Here is a 21,095-nt window from a genome sequence, read left to right as displayed (position 1 = left end):
GATTTGCAGTGCCACATGTGTCATAAATCAAGCATCTACCTATGTATGGGCTAGTTTGTGTACTCTCTATTAAGTACCATGGTTCTATTTATCTGTCCATTTAAAATACCACATATCAATATTAATTACTACAGATCTATAAACAATTCTGATCTTTGGATAAGGTCACTCAATTCTGCCTTGTTCTTCAAGAATGTCTAGGTTATTTTTGGCCTGTCTCAACTCCACTTAAATTATCAATTCATCAGACAAGGTTCAACCAAAATCTTGTTTGAGGTTCTAATTAGGATTGCGTTGAACTTTTAGATTTGACTTCTTGTCAATAATATGGAATGTTATTGAATAGATATGGTCTATCTCTCCTTTTAATAAGAACTTCCTTAATGTGTCCCAATAATATTTCATATTTTTCCTATAAGAGGACATTTTATCCTAGGTACTTCATATTTCGCAAATACTGCCTTTGAAACTTTCATTTTGTAAATTTGTTGCTGGTAAATAGAATACAATTGGCTTCTGTATGTTGATATTTTATCCTACAAACAGCTATCTAAACTCTTTTATTGATTCTACCAATTTGTAAATACCTGTAGAATATAGTGTACACAATCATGTCATCTGCAAACAATGTCAGTCTTACTTCTTCCTTTCCGAGCATTTTGTTCCTTCTTTTTCCCCTTACTACTCTTTCCGGGTGATAGTGGACATTCTTACTTGATGCAGCTCTCAAAAGAAGGCTTTCAGTAATTCCAGGAATGATATTTGCTGTAGGTGTTGTGTTCTGTAGCAATCTGGATCCAATCAGGAGATGGAAAGTACACAGTAGACAGGGGAATTTTAACATAAAGTGAAGCATAATGTTTAACATAAAGAATTATTAAACTATGACAAATGTAGAATATATAAGATATAGGAAAACTCTATATGGTATCCTGGGCCTGAGGGAGCATACCCAAGGAAAGACAAACTTGGAATGTGGGTCCCTCCCCAGAACTGGAGGTCACACCTCATTGGAGAAGGTGTAGGAGAACCTACTGGATGGCAGAGAAGTTTGCTGGTTTGCCAGTGCCAGAGCAGGTCTGCAGAACCAGAGCTGGTCTACAGTTGCAAGGTAAGCAAGAAGGTACCCTCTGGAGCACATCAGTGTGGACAAGCCACTGCTGGCGGCCAGCATGTAGACGTGTAGTAGGAGCAAGTGTCCTGGTGGAGTTGGAGGCCTGGAGCTAACAATGTCCTATACATAGGATCCTGAGGGCCTTGGTGTTGTAAGGGCTGCAGCCTTGGGAGAATTACAGGAGGTAACGTTAGTGGTGAGGTGGGGTGGGTCAGGAGAGCAATCAAGTAGAGGAAATCAGCGGGTAGGTGGCTGGCTTGGAGCACAGGATGTCCCTATGAAGAGGGCCACAGAAAGCCAATGACCAGGCCACACTGGGATGGCACACTCGATAGGACAGTTGTTCTGGGCACGTGCTTGGGGCCGAGCACCTAGGATATCCTTACACCCACACTTCTGACAGCCAGAAGTCACAGGAGAGCCACTTTCTCCTTCAGTAACATTGTGATCACTTTGAAGGAGAGATGCTTAAAGTAATTCATCCATTATCAGAGAGAATATATTAAAGGGTAAATTTAGAACAGGGAGAACATTAACAACTGGCTTCATATCCTTTATCAGTTTAGGGGGGTCCCTTCTATTGTTACCTTGCATGAATAGTAGGTACCCTATCTATCATCATATTGTTTCTCTGGTGAATTAATGATTAAAGCAGCAGGACTGGCCACTTCCAGAGTTTTAATAGACTGCTTACAATTCTTGTTGGACCCATGGTTCCCTGGCCTGAAATGAGTTTTGCTGCAAAACCCAGGCTCTGGCACAAAAGGGTGTCATAGGCAGAGAGCCTGTGAACTCTGCATTCTAGTCCTACTCAGGGCTTCTCTGCTCTACCTGCAAGGAGAGCCTTGGTGTGTGGTGAGATTGCCTCTTCCACCATGAGTGTGAATATCACATGTTCTCCTCAGGAATCTTCCACCATGAGTGTGAATATCACATGTTCTCCTCAGGAATAGACTAGTTTATACCTGAGATGTTGCTCTACTCTCTTGGTAGCTGCACCTACCAAGATGAAGATACTTGGATTCCATTTAAAGCCATGCTCATCAGAGCCCTGTCCATGGAGGAGCAGGGCAAAAGATTCCTGTGTTAGTCTTACTAAGTGTACGTGTTTACCAGTGTTGGCAATTTGATTGCTTTAATTGCACTTTTCTCGATTGCCTTTAGGCTCCAAAATGGACAAATATTGATGGGGGAAAATGGCACATCATTTTGCCATTCTTAAGTGACAGATGATCTATTCTTTAGTGGTTGAATTGGCATCTTATACTGGGAAGGAGAGACAATTTAATTTTTTAAAAAACTTTTTCTTTCAGTGTGTCCATATTCAATAGATAGAATAAGATACCACTAAATCCAGAGGAAAAAATATTTTTTTAATAATAATTATTTTTTCTAATAATAGTTGCTCATCCTTGGAATCTTGTACTCTCTTCCTAGTACTTCCAATGTATAAAGCATATTCACTTCTGTTCAGAAGCCACACAAGACAAATTAACCCACAGCCTTCTGTTCTCACACAGGACTGGGCTGGCTTCCTATCCCAGGCACCCTGAGACCTTGAACAAGAGGACCTGAATAAGAACAGCAAGTTTATCCTTTAAATGCTGGTTAGACCTGCTGCCCGGGCTCTCTTAACTGCCACCCTGACAATGATGAGACACAAATGTGAAATCTGAAACCTGCTCACTAACAAGAGGAGCAGCTCTCTAGGCCTGCCACTTGGGAAGTTGTCAGCACCAGGCATCCAAACAGGCACTCTCACTTGGTAGAAATCACTGAGAACCAGGTTTTGTGGAGATACACACCTCTAGCCTGAGGTTTCTGAAGGTAGGCTGTGTAGCTGCAGCTGCTGTGTCTCTCCCTGCAGGAGGAAGGTGAACTTGGGAGCTCCCCCACGAGGCATAGGCTGGGAGGGACCCATCAAGGCTCACATCTTCCCACTGGCAACCAGAATGACCCCACTTCTGAACCCCAGCAAAAAAGTCCCCCTGTTGTGTCAACCGCACAAAGATACATTCTTATTCGCTTTGTACCTCGCTTCAACCTGCCGTGCTCTGGCAGAGGATGCAGAGCGAGAACTGAGTTTTAGTAGTTCCTGAAAATTCACGTAGTTGTTTCTCCCTGGTTCAACTGAGAGAAGAGAGGTTGGTGCCAGGGTAAACTCTGTGTTTACTCCTGGGGGCCAGCTGTGCTTTGGGCGAACTTGAAAACTGCTTAACCACAGAAACCTTCCCCATGCCCTGCATCTGCTCTCAGAATACAATACAGTTTCTGAGGATGCCCAGGCTTCCTTACATTAAGCTCCAGTTTCCCCTCAAGAATTGTATGGGTGAGAGTGTTTTCATTCACTCTCCCTTTCTTCTTACTACAAACACCCCAAACCACACTCAGGGATTGCATGGCCACTCCAAGACTTCGCCCAGGTCCCGATTCTCTGCCATCTGCAAGCTTGGCGCATTCTGACTGTCTCACATGAATTTGATCTCAAGAAAAGTACTCATGGGGGGGCTTCCCTGGTGGCGCAGTGGTTGAGAATCCGTCTGCCAATGCAGGGGACACGGGTTCGAGCCCTGGTCTGGGAAGATCCCACTTGCCGCGGAGCAACTGGGCCCATGAGCCACAATTACTGAGCATGCGCGTCTGGAGCCTGTGCTCCGCAACAAGAGAGGCCGCGATAGTGAGAGGCCCGCGCACCGCGATGAAGAGTGGCCCCCGCTCGCCGCAACTAGAGAAAGCCCTCGCACAGAAACGAAGACCCAACACAGCCATAAATAAAAATAAATAAATAAATAAATACTTAAAAAAAAAAAAAGTACTCATGGGGGCAATCCTCTCCCTAGAGAGGATCTCTCTGGGACCAGAAAATGAACCAGGGACTGATGGCCTGAGTGCTCCTCTGGAAAAATTTTCACTGTCTGCCAACAGAGGACATGGCTGAGAGGGACTGTCCTAGTCATCTGCTCAGCAGGGAACATTGAGGACCTGACCCTCTGTCTTCCTTATCTGTTGGAAGTTTAACCCTCTTCATATCCTGACGATGGTTTAGCTTCTCAGAACGATACGTGCTATATTTCACTCGTGATATGGTGATGATAGGAAAAAAAAAAAGAAATCGCCATCTATCCACATTTATTTTCAACTTCTGTTCATTTCACTGTTGTCCTCACCTCCCTCATTCCTCTTTTAGGAATTTGTTCCCCAGGCCCCACACCACAGTTAGACAGCCTCACATGAGTCTGGGTTTTGGCTTTGAGTTCTCTGTGAGGTAAACTTTGGACTCAGGCTCAGCACAGAGGGCAGGGCCTAGAGTGAAAAGAAGTTCACAAGCCAGATTGCTACTTTGGGCAAAAGAAAACTTTTCCTTGCAGCCTGCTCAGCAGGAGGGTCACTGGTTTTCGCATCATTTATCCCGCACATGCAGACGTAACGTGCTTGCTTCAAAGCCCAGTGGACTCATATAGTGAATCTCCAGAGTAATGTATGACAGTTTTACTGAGGCTAGAGCTGCCACTGACCATCTTTTACACAACAGGGAGCAAACCTATCTTACCATATACAGGTGTACCTTGGAAGTATTGCAGGTTCTGTTCCAGACCACCACAATAAAGCAAATATTAATAAAGTGAGTCACACGAATTTGTTGGTTTCCCAGTGTTTATAAAAGTTATGTTTACGCTATACTGTAGTCTATTAAGTGTGCAATAGCATATGCCTTAAAAAATATACATACCTTAAATAAGAAATACTTTATTGCTAATAAATGCTAAAATAAAAGTTTTCTTCCTCCTCAGCATCTCCCAGGCTCTCCATGCCCAGGCCGAGGATTATTCCCAGCCACTGGCTGCATTTTGCCTCAGCAAGTCTTGCACATGACTTACCTTTCCAAGAAAGAAGCAGTTCTCCAAAGTCTACTCTGGGCTGGTATGCAACCTTAGATTGGGATCTCAAGGGATGAAGAGATATTGGGAAAAAGAACTGAGGACAGGAATTGGTTGTAATTTTCTGGTAACAGAACCCAGTTAGTGTGTTTGAGTAGTTGACTTATCAGGTGATATTTGCAATAACTGCCCATCGCTTTTACATTTTCCCAACAGCAGGTTCCTAGTCCAGAGTGTTCCTTAAATATCAGACTTCTGACCCATAATTGTGGCTACAAGTGGTTCACATCAAAATCGGACAGGCTCCTGGACCATCAAACTGAAAAGCAGGACCGTACTTGAGATGCACATTACTAATAGTGAAGAAAAAAAGTGTATTTATAGTGTATTTATTTATTTATGTTTGTAAAATATGACTGAGAATGCAAAAAAACAACATCACATTAATAAAAATAGAAAAAAGTCTTGAATATTTTGATTTATTATTCACTTTAGAGGAAAGCTAATTGGATAATAAGTTGACAAGCACTTTGCAGGTCTTAAATTATTTGAAGGTTCTTTGACTCCAAACACTAATTTCTGTCCCTTTCCCCCTCTCTTCTCCTTCTGGGACTCCAATAATGAGCAGATTGTTCCTTTTTATGGTATCCCATAATTCACATAAATTTTCTTTACTCTTTTCATTCTTTTTTTTTCTTTTTGCTCCTAAGACTGGGTAATTCCAGTGACCCATCTGCTACTTCACTAATTCTTTTCACTCTTTGATTGAGTCTGCTGTTGAAGTTCTCTATTGAATTCTTCAACTTTAGTATTAATTTATTTTTAATGTTTTACTATTTCTTTGTTGACCACTCATTTTGTTCATGCATTGTTTTTCTAATTTTATTTAATCGCCAGTGTTTTCTGGTAATGAACTGAATTTTGAAAAGACGATTACTATGAATTCTTTTTCTTACAGTTCATAGATCTCCATTTCTTTATGACTTAGTCATTGGAGTTTTACTATTTTCCTTTGGTTATGTCATGCTTCTTTGATTATCCATGATCTGTTTGGCCCTTTGTAGATATCTGCACACTTGAGGAAGTAGACGGCTCTTCCAGTCTTTACACACTGGTTTGGCAGGCAAAGCCCTTCACCAGTCAGCCTGTCCAGAAATCCTGAGAGGGCCATCTAATGGTGTCTTCAAGCAAAAATACTGCCAGTCTTTTGATGGGGAGGCCTGGTGCTTGGGCACATGAGGATCAACCTGCTGCTTGTGTCCACAGGGTTGGGCCTGTAGCCTTGGTTCACTGGAGGTGAGCCTGGCACCTGGTCTGCATTAATGAGCCTAGAACCTGGTTCTGCATGGGCAGACCTGGATCCTGAGTCTACAGAGGCCAACCCATTGCCAGGGACCACTGGAGTGGGCCTGGCATCTGGTTCTTAAAGCTTAAAGGGCCAGTCTGTTAGTGGGATGGGACAGGAGCCTGGTTTGGCAGGAGCAGGCCTGGAGGCTGGGCCTGTGGGAGTTGGTGGTAGGGTGAGCCTGGAGGCTGGAGCTACAGAAGTTAACTTGTAACCTGGGGCCTCAGGGGACAGCTGAGAGGTTGGATCTTTTGAGGCTGGTCTGATGCCATGGAAGTTTGAGAACCTGGTTATTTCAGATCTAGCCTCAAGTCTGGGGCCTTGGAAGCTAGCTTAATGCTGGGGCATGATGGGAGCTTGGTTCCATGGGAACTAATCTGGAATCTAGGTCCGCAGGGGCCACCTTGGTACTGGAGTGCACCAGGTTCCCAGGGTTGCCTGGTACTGAGATAGGTCAAAAGATTGGGTCTGTGGTAGTCAGCTTGTTGCTGGACTCAGCTAGGAGCCTGGATTCAAGGGTTTCCACCTGGAGTCTACTGCCATAAGAGTACCTAATGGCCATGGGAGCCGACTGGAAATAGGTTGAACCAAAAACCTGGGTTCTTGAGAGCCTTCCTTGAGCCTGGTGCCATGGGAACTGTCCAGGGCTGTGAGAGCCAGCAAGCATCAGGGTGGGTCCAGAGCCAGGGGCTGTGGGAATCCGCTGAGAGACTGATCCCACAGGAGTTGCCTGGTGCCATGAGAGCCACCTGGAACTGTAGGAGATGTCTGGGACTGCCAGAGTCAGCAGGTACCAAACTAAGCTGAGAGGCTGCATTCATAGAGCCTACCAGGAGCATGGTGCTGCAGTAGCCAGGTAGGGCCATGGAACTGCTTAGAGCTGCTGAAGCCAGAGGGTGCTGAGGTGAGCTAGGAACCTTGTTTAACAGGAACCCACAGGGAGCTACCTAGGATTGCAGGAGTTAACCAAGTGTTGTGGCAGATGGGCTCTATCATCCATGGTGAAGCTGGGTGCTCACTTCCCTCTCCTCCCATAGAGAAGGTGTCTCTCTGCACTGGATTGCCTGGGCTTGGGGGAGGGGTTAAGGGGAACAGTGAATCTATATTTCTTACTCTCTTCTATGCATCTTTTATTTTCTTATTTCTGTGCCTCACCCAGGTACTGTAACCTGTCGAGTCTTTTAAAGGTATTGTTATGCATGGATAGTTGTTCAAATTGATGTTTCTTGGAAGGGGGCAAAAAGAGCTAGAAATTCCTATGTCGCCATTTTGCTCTAATGTGCAAGTTTAAAATATTAGCCAGGTTTTGCTAAAATGATGCTGCTATCCTGGTTGCCCCTCCCCAGGAGTATCCATTTTCTTATTATTTGAATGGGCTTCCTCAATAAGGAGGTAAATTCATGGAGCAAAATTAAGGCTTTTATACTACTGGTGAGCACTTCCTGTTGGGAACCAGTTAACCTTCCTCTACTAGTACTGGTGATAAATACACCACAGTACCAGCTAAGGCAAGGCACTAAAAGTGTACAGTCTGTCATAGGAGGCTTAGATAAAGAAGGAGTACTGATTCCCACCATCTCACCTTTCAATTCCCCTATATGGCCTGTGCTAAAAGTCACCAATAATAAGTGAAACCTAACTACAGACTATAGCGACTTCAGCAATGCTGTTCCCTTTGTTAGAGCACCTTTATCAGAGATTGTTGCCTTAATGGATGCCATTAAAAACAACAACAAATTTTTATTAAATCCAGGACATCTATGGCCTCTTGAATTTGGACTTATAAACTTAGCTAGCATGTGCTCTTCTGTAAAATGTGTAGATGGCTCAACCACACATTGTCTTCACCTTTGAGCATCAATAATACCCCTTTACCCATTTGCTTTTTAGATACTTCAATAGCCCTCCAATTGCACATGGGCTTTGTGGACAGACAAAGACAGCTGCCCTGCAATTTCACCAGAAACTAGGTTTTGGAATTATGTCAGTGACCTCATTAGACCTGACCAAGAATATTTCAAAGGCTATCACTAATGTGTTGGAGAGCCCTGAGATGGTATCTTAAGAATATGTAGATTACATAAAGCTGTTTAAAATGTTGATATAGGAAGATTTTGAACTCACTGTCTCCCATGTACATACCAAATCTACAGATACACATGGAACAATTTCTTCTGAGAAAGAGCTGAAAAGTAGCTGAGTGGCTCCTTCACATGAGCAAATGAGAAAAGGGCCACATTGAGATGGGTAGGGGAGGCTGGGTGTATTCTTGCCATAAACCCCATCCTCAGTGTAGCAATCCCCAATTAGGAGGGCATTCACAAATCCTAAGGATCTCCGAAGAATGAAGGGTTTGTATCCCACAATAGACACCCCAAATGTTAAGACCTACACCTGAAGGACAAGCACCCAAAACATTTGACTTTGAAAACCAATGAGGTTCCTGTCCATGAGACCCGGAGAGTTGTAGGGAACTGGAAAACAGCTCTTAAAAAACTTGCATGTAGACTAACTTACCCCAGGCCCCAAAACGGAAGCAACCTTTTGAAAAGATCCCTGACTTTATGTGAAGATATTTATTCGCTAGTATTAAATCATCACCTGGAAGGGCAGGGACCTTTAGGGATACTCTCTGAGGATGGAGGTGATGACAGACACAATTTTTGTGCCCTCAATCTGCCTTCCAACACCTTTCTTTGACTCTAGATTTTTCCACCCTGGGTGGGTGAAATCTTCACACTCTACTTCTGCCATGCTTCACGGTGCCAGTATCTCCCGGAGGAAAGGTTTTACACACATCTGCTGCTTTGGTTTTTAATGACTGGTGCTCTGGTTTTTGTGACTGCTACCCAAGGGACACCCCTTTAATGCCTGGCTCGATGGTCAGGGAGACTTGTGTTCCTGTGTCCCACAGTACTGTAAGAATTGAAGAGACAGTTCTTGTCAGGTTACCACCCCCAGGGTACTACACAGACAACAGACTGAAACACACCCCACAGTTTTTCTGTTACAGGGGCCTATTTGCTTGTCCTGATGTTTTGGCCTGAGGGGCAGGCTTCAGAATTAGCACAAATCTAGAGGCCTACAGGTATGCTCTTGGGGAATGTAAGTTAGAGGACACTATCTCTGCACTATACCTATGCCTAGCTATAACTCATTGGTATCTCCCAGAAAGGAGCTTATACACTCATCTGCAGCCACAGATGACACGTCCCGATCACCTGGTCTGGTGGTCAGCAGGACTTGTGCTTGTGGTCCCAGAGGACTATATATATTTTCATACTTTAAAAGTTGCTTCATGAGAGTCTAGCTTCCATAAAGCCTGAAACTAAGTTCTGGCAGAAATCCCTCCCTTTGGGACTCTGACAGTCTTGGAACACCCTCAACAACTGAGATATATTAAAAACAAAATAGGCTACTTGGACAATCACCAAGGTTTGAAAGACAACAAATAGTTGGGCAAGGTTGAATGATATATGTTATATCCTATACAAGCCCACCCTTCCAAGACTGGGAGAGGTAGCTTTTTTATCTAACACATAGAAACAAACACAGAGAGTCAAGAAAAATGAGAAAACCTAGGGATATGTCCCCCCAAAAGAACATGATAAAACCTCAGAAAAAAACTTAATGCCATAGAGGAAAGTAATTATCTGATAAAGAGTTTAAAGTAATGGTCATAAAAATGTTAATCGAACTTGAGAGAAGAATGGATGAACACAGGGAGAACTTCAAGAACGAGAAAGAAAATAAAAGAAAGTACCAAATAGAAGTCACAGAGCTGGAGAATATAGTAACTGAACTGAAAAATATACAATACAGAGAAGACCGTCAAGATGGTGAAGAGTAAGAAGTGGGGATCACCTTCCTCCCCACAAATACATCAGAAATACATCTTCATGTGGAACAACTCCTGCAGAACACCTACTGAACGCTGGCAGAAGACCTCAGACTTCCCAAAAGGCAAGAAACTCCCCACGTACCTGGGTAGGGCAAAAGAAAAAAGAAAAAACAGACAAAAGAATAGGGACAGGACCTGCACCAGTGAGAGGGAGCTGTGAAGGAGGAAAGATTTCCACACACTAGGAAGTCCCTTTGCAGTCGGAGACTGTGGGTGGCGGAGGGGAGAAGCTTCAGTGTGGGTTGCGGGCTGAGGCTCGGGCTTCAGAGTTCAGACCCCAAGGAGAGGACCAGGGTTGGCTTCATGAACACAGCCTGAAGGGGGCTAGTGCACCACAGCTAGCTGGGAGGGAGTCCGGGAAAAAGTCTGGAACTGCCAAAGAAGCAAGAGAACATTGTTTCGGGGTGCGAGAGGAGACGTGATTCAGAGAAACGCCTAAAGGAGCTCCAGAGACGGTTGTGAGCCTCAGATATCAGTGCAGACACCAGAGGCGTCCATGAAACACTAAGGCTGCTGTTGCACACACCATGAAGCCTGTTTACAAGCAAAGGTCACTATCCACACCTCCACGTCTGGGACCCTGTGCAGCCCACCACTGCCAGGGTCCCGTGGTCCAGGGACACCTTCTGCAGGAGAACACAGGGCATGCCACAGGCTGGTGCAACGTCATGCCAGCCTCTGCTGCCACAGGCTCCCCCCGCATTCCGTACCCCACCCTCCCCCAGCGTGAGCGAGAAAGAGCCACCTATTCAGCTGCTACATTAACCTCGTCATGTCTGAGTGAAGAACAGATGCCCTCAGGCAAACTACATGCAGAGGAGTGCCAAATCCAAAGCTGAACTCCAGGAACTGTGCGAACAAAGAAAAGAAAGGGAAATTTCTCCCAGCAGCCTCAGAAGCAGCAGATTATATCTCCACAATCAACTTGGTGTACCCTGCATCTGTGGAATACCTGAATAGGCAATGAATCATCCCAAAGTTGAGGTGGTGGACTTTGGGAGCAACCATATATTGTTTTTTTTTCCTTTTTCTCTTTTTGTGAGTGTGTATGTGTACGTTCCTTTGTGTGATTTTGTCTGTAGAGCTTTGCTTTTACCATTTGTCCTAGGGTTCTTTCTGTCCTTTTTTTTTAGCATTTTTTTCTTTTTTTTTTTTTTTTAACTATAGATATTGGCACCTGTTATCATTCCTGGATTTGTTTTTTGGTTTGGTTGCTCCCTTTTTCCTTTCTTTCTGTTTCATTTTTTTTCTTTTTTTATTACTTTTTAATTTTTTACTTTTTAATATTTTTTTATTTTAATAACTTTATTTTATTTAATTAATTAATTAATTAATGTATTTATTTTCTCACTGTTCTTCTGAGCTGTGTGGCTGACAGTGTCTTGGTGCTCCAGCCAGTTTTCAGACCTGTGCTTCTGATGTGGGAGAACTGATATCATTATATTGGTCCACCAGAGACCTCCCAGCTCCACATAATATCAAACAGCAAAAGCTCTCCCAGAGATCTCCATCTCAACGCTAAGACCCAGCTCCACCCAATGATGAGCAAGTTACAGTGCTGGACACCCTATGCCAAACAACTAGCAAGACAGAAACACAATGGCACCCGTTAGCAGAGACGCTGCCTAAAATCATAAAAAGTTCACAGACACCCCAAAACACACCACCAGATGTGCTCTTGCCCAAGAGAAAGAAAAGATCCAGCCTCATCCACCAGAACAGAGACACCAGTCCCCTCCATCAGGAAACCTATACAACCCACTGAACTAATCTTATCTACTGGGGTCAGACAACAGAAACAACAGGAACTACGAACCTTCAGCCTGTGAAAAGGAGACCCCAAACACAGTAAGTTAAGCAAAAAGAGAAGATGGAGAAACGCACAGCACATGAAGAGCGAGATAAAAACCCACCAGGCCAAACAAATGAAGTGGAAATAGGCAGTCTACCTGAAAAAGAATTCAGAGTAATGATAGTAAAGACGATCCAAATCTTGGAAATAGAATAGAGAAAATACAAGAAACGTTTAACAAGGACCTAGAAGAACTAAAGTCAAACAAAGATTGATGAACAACACAAAAAATGAAATTACAAATTCTCTAGAAGGAATCAAAAGCAGAAAAACTGAGGCAGAAGAACGGATAAATGACCTGGAAGATAAAATAGTGGAAATAACTACTGCAGTGCAGAATAAAGAAAAAAGAATGAAAAGAACTGAGGACAGCCTCAGAGAGCTCTGGGACAATATTAAACACACCAACATTGGAATTATAGGGGTCCCAGAAGAAGAAGAGAAAAAGAAAGGGAATGAGAAAATATTTGAAGGAATTATAGTTGGAAACTTCCCTAATATGGGAAAGGAAATAGTTAATCAACTCCAGCAAGCACAGAGAGTCCAATACAAAATAAATCCAAGGAGAAAACGGCAAGACACATATTAATCAAACTATGAAAAATTAAATAAAAGAAAAATATTAAAAGCAGCAAGGGGAAAGCAACAAATAATATACAAGGGAATCCCCATAAGGTTAAGTGCTTATCTTTCAGCAGAAAATCTGCAAGCCAGAAGGAAGTGGCAGGACATATTTAAAGTGATGAAAGGGAAAAACCTACAACTAAGATTACTCTACCGAGCAAGGATCTCATTCAGATTCAATGGAGAAATTAAAATATTTACAGACAAGCAAAAGCTAAGAGAATTCAACACCACCAAAACAGCTTTACAACAAATGTTAAAGGGACTTCTTTAGGAAAGAAGCACAATGGAAGGAAAGACCTAAAATATCAAACCCAAAACAATTAAGAAAATGGTATTAGGAACATACACATCGATAATTACCTTAAATATAAATGGATTAAATGCTCCAACACAAAGACATAGACTGGCTGAATGGATACAAGAACAAGACCCATATATATGCTGTCTACAAGACCCACTTCATACCTAGTGACACATACAGTCTGAAAGTGAAGAGATGGAAAAAGATATTCCAGGCAAATGGAAATCAAAAGAAAGCTGGAGTAGCAAATCTAATATCAGAAAAAATATACTTCAAAATAAAGACTATTACAAGAGACAAAGAAGGACACTACATAATGATCAAGGGATCAATCCAAGAAGAAGATATAACAATTGAAAATATTTATGCACCCACCATAGGAGCACCTCAATACATAAGGCAAATGCTAACAACCATACAAGGGGAAATCGACCACAACACAAAAATAGTAGGGAATTTTAACACTCCAATTTCACCAATGGACAGATCATCCAAAATGAAAATAAATAAGGAAACACAAGTTTTAAATGATTCATTAAGCAAGATGGACTGACTTGATATTTATGGGACATTCCATCCCAAAACAACAGACTACACTTTCTTCTCACGTGCTCATGGAACATTCTCCAGGATAGATCATATCTTGGGTCACAAATCAAGCGTTGGTAAATTTAAGAAAATTGAAATCGTATCAAGTGTCTTTTCTGACCACAACGCTATCAGACTCCATATCAATTACAGGAAAACATCTGTAAAAAATACAAACACATGAAGGCTAAACAATACACTAGTAAATAACAAAGAGGAAATCAAAAACTACCTAGAAACAAATGACAATGATAACATGATGACCCAAAACCCATGGGATGCAGCAATAGTAGTTCTAAGGGGGAAGTTTATAGCAATACAATCCTACGTCAAGAAACAAGAAACATCTCAAATAAACAACCTAATCTTACACCTAAAGCAATTACAGAAAGAAAAACAAAAAAACCCCAAAGTTAGCAGAAGGAAAGAAATCATAAAGATCAGATCAGAAATAAATGAAAAAGATATGAAGGACACAATAGCAAAGATCAATAAAACTTGAAGCTGGTTCTTTGAGAAGATAAACAAAATAGATAAACCATTAGCCAGACTCATCAAGAAAAAAAGGGAGAGAAGACTCAAATCAATAGAATTAGAAATGAAAAAGAAGAACTAACAACTGACACTGCAAAAATACAAAGGATCATGAGAGATTACTGCAAGCAACTATATACCAATAAAATGGACAACCTCGAAGAAATGGACAAATTCTTAGAAAAGGAAACCTTCCAAGACTGAACCAGGAAGAAATAGAAAATATAAACAGAGCAATCACAGGCACTGACATTGAGACTGTGATTAAAAATTGTCCAACAAACAAAAGCCCAGGACCAGATGACTTCACAGGTGAATTCTATCAAGCATTTAGAGAAGAGATAACACCTATTTTTCTCAAGCTCTTCCAAAATATAGCAGAGGGAGGAGCACTCCCAAACTCATTCTACAAGGCCACCATCACCCTGATACCAAAACCAAACAAAAATGTCACAAAGAAAGAAAACTACAGGCCAATACCACTGATGAACATAGATGTAAAAAATCCTCAAAAAATACTAGCAAACAGAATCCAACAGCACATTAAAAGGATCATACACCATGATCAAGTGAGGTTTATCCCATGAATGCAAGGACTCTTCGATATACACAAATCAATCAATGTGATACACCATATTAACAAATTGAAGAATAAAAGCAATATGATCATCTCAATAGATGCAGAAAAACTTTCAACAAAATTCAACACCCATTTACAATAAACACCATCCAGAAAGTAGGTGTAGAGAGAACTTACCTAAAAATAATAAAGGCCATATATGACAAACCCACAGCCAGCATCGTTCTCAATGGTGAAAAACTGAAACCATTTCCACTAATACCAGGAACAAGACAAGGTTGCCCACTCTCACCACTATTATTCAACATAGTTTTGGAAGTTTTGCCACAACAAACAGAGAAGAAAAAGAAATAAAAGGAATCCAGATCAGAAAAGAAGAAGTAAAGCTGTCACTGTTTGCAGATGACATGATACTATACATAGAGAATCCCAAAGACTCTACCAGATAACTACTAGAGCTAATCAATGAATTTGGTAAAGTAGCAGGATACAAAATTAATGCACAGAAATCTCTTGCATTCCTATACACTAATGATGAAAAATCTGGAAGAGAAATTAAGGCACAACTCCCATTTACCATTGCAACAAAAAGAATAAAATACCTAGGAATAAACCCACCTAAAGAGACAAAAGACTTGTATGCAGAAAACTACAAGACACTGATGAAAGAAATTGAAGATGATACAAACAGATGGAGAGATATACTCTATTCTTAGATAGGAAGAATGAACATTGTGAAAAATGACTTTACTACCGAAAGCAATCTACAGGTTCAATGCAATCCTTATCAAACTACCAATGACATTTTTCAGAGAACTAGAACAAAAAAGTTCACAATTTGTATGGAAACACAAAATATCCTAAATAGACAAAGCAATCTTGAGAAAGAAAAACGGAGCTGCAGGAATCAGAATCCCTGACTTCAAACTATACTACAAAGCTACAGTAATCAAGAGAGTATGGTACTGGCACACAAACAGAAATATAGATGGAAGAGGATAGAAAGCCCAGAGATAAACCCATGCACAAATGGTCAACTTATTTTTGATAAAGGAGGCAAGAATATACAACGGAGAAAAGACAGCCTGTTCACTAAGTGGGCTGGGAAAACTGGACAGCTACATGGAAAAGAATGAAATTATAACACTCTCTAACAGCATACACAAAAACAAACTCAAAATGGATTAAAGACCTCAATGTAAGGCCAGGCAATATAAAACTCTTAGAGGAAAACATAGGCAGAACACTCTATGACATAAATCACAGCAAGATCTTTTTTGACTCACCTCCTAGAGAACTTGAAATAAAGACAAAAAAAAAACCCTAAAACAAATGGGATGTAATGAAACTTAAAAGCTTTTGCACAGCAAAGGAAATCATAAAAAATATGAAATGACAGTACTCAGAATGGGAGAAAATATTTGCAAATGAAGCAACTGACAAAAGATTAATCTCCAAAATTTACAAGCAGCTCTTGCAGGTCAATATCAAAAAAACAAACAACCCAATCCAAAAATGGGCAGAAGACCTATATAGACATTTCTCCAAAGAAGATATGCAGATTGCCAACAAACACATGATAGGATGCTCAACATCACTAATCATTAGGGAAATTCAAATCAAAACTACAATGAGGTATCACCTCACACCAGTCAGAATGGCCAGCATCAAAAAATCTAGAAACAATGCATGCTGGAGAGGGTGTGGAGAAAAGGGAACTCTCATACACTGTTGGTGGTAATGTAAATTGATACAGCAACTATAGAGAACAGTATGGAGGTTTCTTCAAAAACTAAAAATAGAACTACCATACGACCCAGCAATCCCACTCCTGTTCATATACCCTGAGAAAACCATAATTCTAAAAGAATCAGGTGCCACAAAGTTCATTGCAGCTCTTTTTACAATAGCCAGGACATGGGAGTGATCTAAGTGTCCATCAAAAGATGAATGGATAAAGAAGATGTAGCACATATATACAATGGAATACTATTCAGCCATAAAAAGAAATGAAATTGAGTTATTTGTAGTGAGGTGGATGGTCCTAGAGTCTGTCATACAGAGTGAAGTAAGTCATAAAGAGAAGAAAAAAATACCATATGGTAACACATATATATGGAATATATATCTGAAGAACCTAGGGGGCAGAACAGGAATAAAGACTCAGACGTAGATAATGGACTTGAGGACACAGGGATGGGAAGGGTAGCTGGGGTGAATTGAGAGAGTGGCATGGACATATATATACTACCAAATGTAAAGTAGATAGCTAATGGGAAGCAGCTGCATCGCACAGGGAGATTAGCTTGGTGCTTTGTGACCACCTAGAGGGGTGGGATTAGGAAGATGGGAAGGAGATGCAAGAAGGAGGATATATGTATATGTATAGCTGATTCACTTTGTTATAAAGCAGAAAGTAACACACCATTGTAAAGCAACTGTACTGCAATAAAGATGTTAAAAAAATGCAAGATGCATTCAACAGGAGACTAGATAAAGCAACCAAATGATCAGTGAGCTCAAAGACAAAGCATTGGATGCACCAAATTAGAGAAGAAAAATATTTTAAAAAAATTAAAAAAATGAATACAGTTTAAGGGACTTATGGGGCAACATCAAGTGGATAAGCATTTACGTTATTGGAGTCACAGAAAAAGAAGAGATAAAGAAAGGGGCAAAAACTTATTTGAATAAATGATGGCTGAAACTGGCCTTAACTTGGGGAAAAAAAGCAGATCAAGATATAGGAAGCTCAGATTCCTCCATGCCTTCTTAGTGGTGTGCTGTTTCCTTTTGCTGTGACTCAAGGCTAAGGCCAGCTGTTCCGTTCTCTGTCCCCAGCCCAAACAAAGAGGTTGCCACCTCTTCCACAACTGCAATCTTCGCCTCCTTCTCCTTTCTTTGAATGAATCACACTTTTTGCTAAAGTGTGATGTGTGAAAATGTAGGAGGAAATGAGCTTGAGAAACTCAGAATCTTCAGTTCAGACTCAGCTACTGAAGATGGCAGAGTAGAAGACCTTGAGCTCATGTCCTCCCATGAGAACACCAAAATCAAAAGTAACTGCTGAACAACCATCAATAAAAAAAAAGACAGGAAACTGACAAAAAAAGATATTCTACAATCAAAACAAAATGGTAAGAGGGGTACACTTGTGATATAATCAAATCCCATACCCCCTGGGTGGGCAATCGACAAACTGGAAAATAAATATATTACAGAGATTCTCCCACAGGAATGAAAGTTCTGAGCCCCACATCAGTCTCCCCAGCCTGGGGGTCTGGCATCGAGGGGAGGAGCCCCCAAGAATTTGGCTTTCAAGGGCAGCAGGGCAGCAGCTCCCATAGAAACCTGAGACAGACCTACCTCCTGGTCTTGTAGAGTCTCCTGGGGAGGCGGGAGTGTGCCTATGGCTCTCCCTGGGGATGTGGAGACTGGAGGTGGATATTTTGAGGAGTTTTCAGCTATTTGAACTCTCGAGGAGGCAGACATCTTGCTTGGGTCACCAGCATGAAGACCTGGCCCCACCCAGCAGCCTGTAGGCTCCAGTACTGGGACAGTTCAGGACAAACAACAAACAGGGTGGGAAAATAAACCAGCTCATCAGCAGAAAGGTTGCCTAAAGTGTTGCTGAGCAAACAGCCACATCTAGACACACCGCTTGACACTGTCCTGCCCACCAGAGAGCCAAGACACAGCTCCACCCACCAGTGGGCCAACACTGACCCCTCCCACCAGGAAGATTGCACAAGCTGCTAGAGCAACCTCACCCACTAGTGGATAGAAAACAGAAGCAAGAGGAACTACAATTCTGCAGCCTGCACAACCACAAAGACAGAAAGTTACACAAAATGAGAAAGAAGAGGAATATGTTCAGGATGAAGGGACAAAATAAAACCCTAGAAGAAAAAATAAGTGAAGTAGAGATAGGCAATCTATCAGAGAAAGACTTCAGATTAAATATCATAAAGATGATCCAAGGTCTTGGAAAAAGAACGGATGCACAGAGAGAGAAGTTAAAAGAAATGTTTAACAAAGAGTTAGAAAATATAAAGGACAACAAAACAGAGTTGAAGAATATAATAACTGAAATGAAAAGTACACTAGAAGGAATCAATAGCAGAATAAATGAGGCAGAAGAATGGATAAGTGAACTGGAAGACAGAATGGGGGAAACCATTGCCATGGTAAAGAATGAAGAAAAAAGAATGAAAAGAAATGAGAACAATTTAAGAGACCTCTGGAACAATGTCAAACTCTCCAAAATTCACATTATAAAGCTCCCAGGAGAAGAGAGAGACAAAGTGCCTGAGAAAATATTTGAAGAGATAATAGCTGAAAACTTCCTTAACATGGGAAAGGAAACAGTCACCCAAGTTCAGAAAGCTAAGAGAGTCCCAGGCAAGATTAACCCAAGGAGTAAAATGCCAAGACACGTAGTAATCAAACTGACAAAAATTAAAGACAAAGAGAAAATATTAAAAGCAGCAAGGAAAAAGCAATAAATAATATACAATGGAATCCCCATAAGGTTATCAGCTGATTTTTCAGCAGTAACTCTGCAGGCCAGAAGGGACTGGCACAATATATTTAAAGTGATAAAAGAAAAAAAACTACAACCAAGAATTCTCTACCCAGCAAGGCTCTAAATCTGATTTGACAGAGATATCAAGGACTTTACAGACAAGCAAAAGCTAAAAGAGTTCAGCACCACCAAATCAGTTTTGCAACAAATGTTAAAGGAACTTCTCTAAGCAGAAAAGAAAAGGCCACAATTAGAAATAAGAAAAGAAGTTTATGAAATGGGAAATCTCACTGATAAAGGCAAACATACAGTAAAGGGAGGAAATCATGCACACAAAAATATGACATCAAAACCAGTAATATAACAGGAGGAGAGCACACATGCAGGATATTTGAAATGCATTTCAAATTAAGAGATCAGCAACTTAAAACAATCATGTATTTATATAGACTGCTATATCAAAACCTCATGGTAACTTCACACCAAAGATCTATAATAGATATCCATCCAAAAAAGAAAAAGGAACTAAACCCCACACTAAAACTACTTATCAAATCAGAAGAGAATAGAACAAAAGAGAAAGGGACAAAAGACCTACAAAAACAAATCCAAAACAATTAACAAAATGGCAATAAGAACACACACATATTGATAATTACCTTAAATGAAAATGGATTAAATGTTCCAACCAAAAGATGTAGACTAACAGAATGGATACAAAAACAAGACCCATTTATATGCTGTTTACAAGAGACCAACTTCAGATCTACAGACACATGCAAAATGAAAATGATGGGATGGAAAAGAGGTATTTCATGCAAATGGAAATCAAAAGAAGGCTGGAGTGGCAACACTCATATCAGACAAAACAGACTTTAAAATAGAGACTGTTACAAGAGACAACAAAGGACACTACCTAATGATCAAAGGATCAATCCAAGAAGAAGACATAGCAATTATAAATATATATGGATTCAACACAGGAGTACCTCAATATATAAGGCAAATGTTAACATATAAAGGAGAAATTGACAGAAACAAAATAATAGTAGGGGAATTCAACACCTCACTTATATAAATGAACAGATAGAGCACCCAGAGAGAAAATTAAGAAAGATACAGGCCTTAAAAAACATGTTAGACCAGATGTACTTAATTAATACCTATAGAGTTTACATCAGAAAGCAGCAGAATACACATTCTATTAAAGTGCACATGGAACATTCTTCAGGGTAGATCACATGCTGAGCTGAAAAACAAGCCTCGGTAAATTTAAGAAAATTGAATCGTATCAAGCATCTTTTTTTGAGCAAAACAATATGCGATTAGAAATAAATTACAGTGAAAAAGAAAACTGTAAAAAACACAAACACATGGAGGCTAAACAATATGTTAATAAACAACACTGAAGAAATCAATGAGGAAATTAAAGATCAAGGTAAAACCACATAAGACCAAAAAGAAGAAGAAATAAGCATTTCCTTGAAAACGAATTCAGATTAATGATAGTAAAAATGATCCAAAAACTCAGAAATAGAATGGAGGTACGGATCGAGAAAATACAAGAAATGTTTAACACACATAGAAGAACTAGAGAACAAAGAAACAGTGATGAACAACACAATAACTGAAATTAAAAATACACTAGAAGGAATCAACAGCACAATAACTGAGGCAGAAGAACGGATAAGTGAGCTAGAAGACAGAATGGTGGAAACAACTGCTGCAGAGTAGAATAAAGACAGAAAAGGAAAAGAAATAAGGACAATCTCAGACACATCTGGGAAAACATTAAACGCAACAACATTCGAATTATAGGGGTCCCAGAAGAAGAAGAGCAAAAGAAAGAG

Source organism: Balaenoptera ricei, chromosome X (assembly GCF_028023285.1).
Source record: "Balaenoptera ricei isolate mBalRic1 chromosome X, mBalRic1.hap2, whole genome shotgun sequence".
NCBI classification, from domain to species: Eukaryota; Metazoa; Chordata; class Mammalia; order Artiodactyla; family Balaenopteridae; genus Balaenoptera; species Balaenoptera ricei.
The sequence above is the reverse complement of the archived record's forward strand: the minus strand, read 5'-3'. Positions refer to the sequence as shown.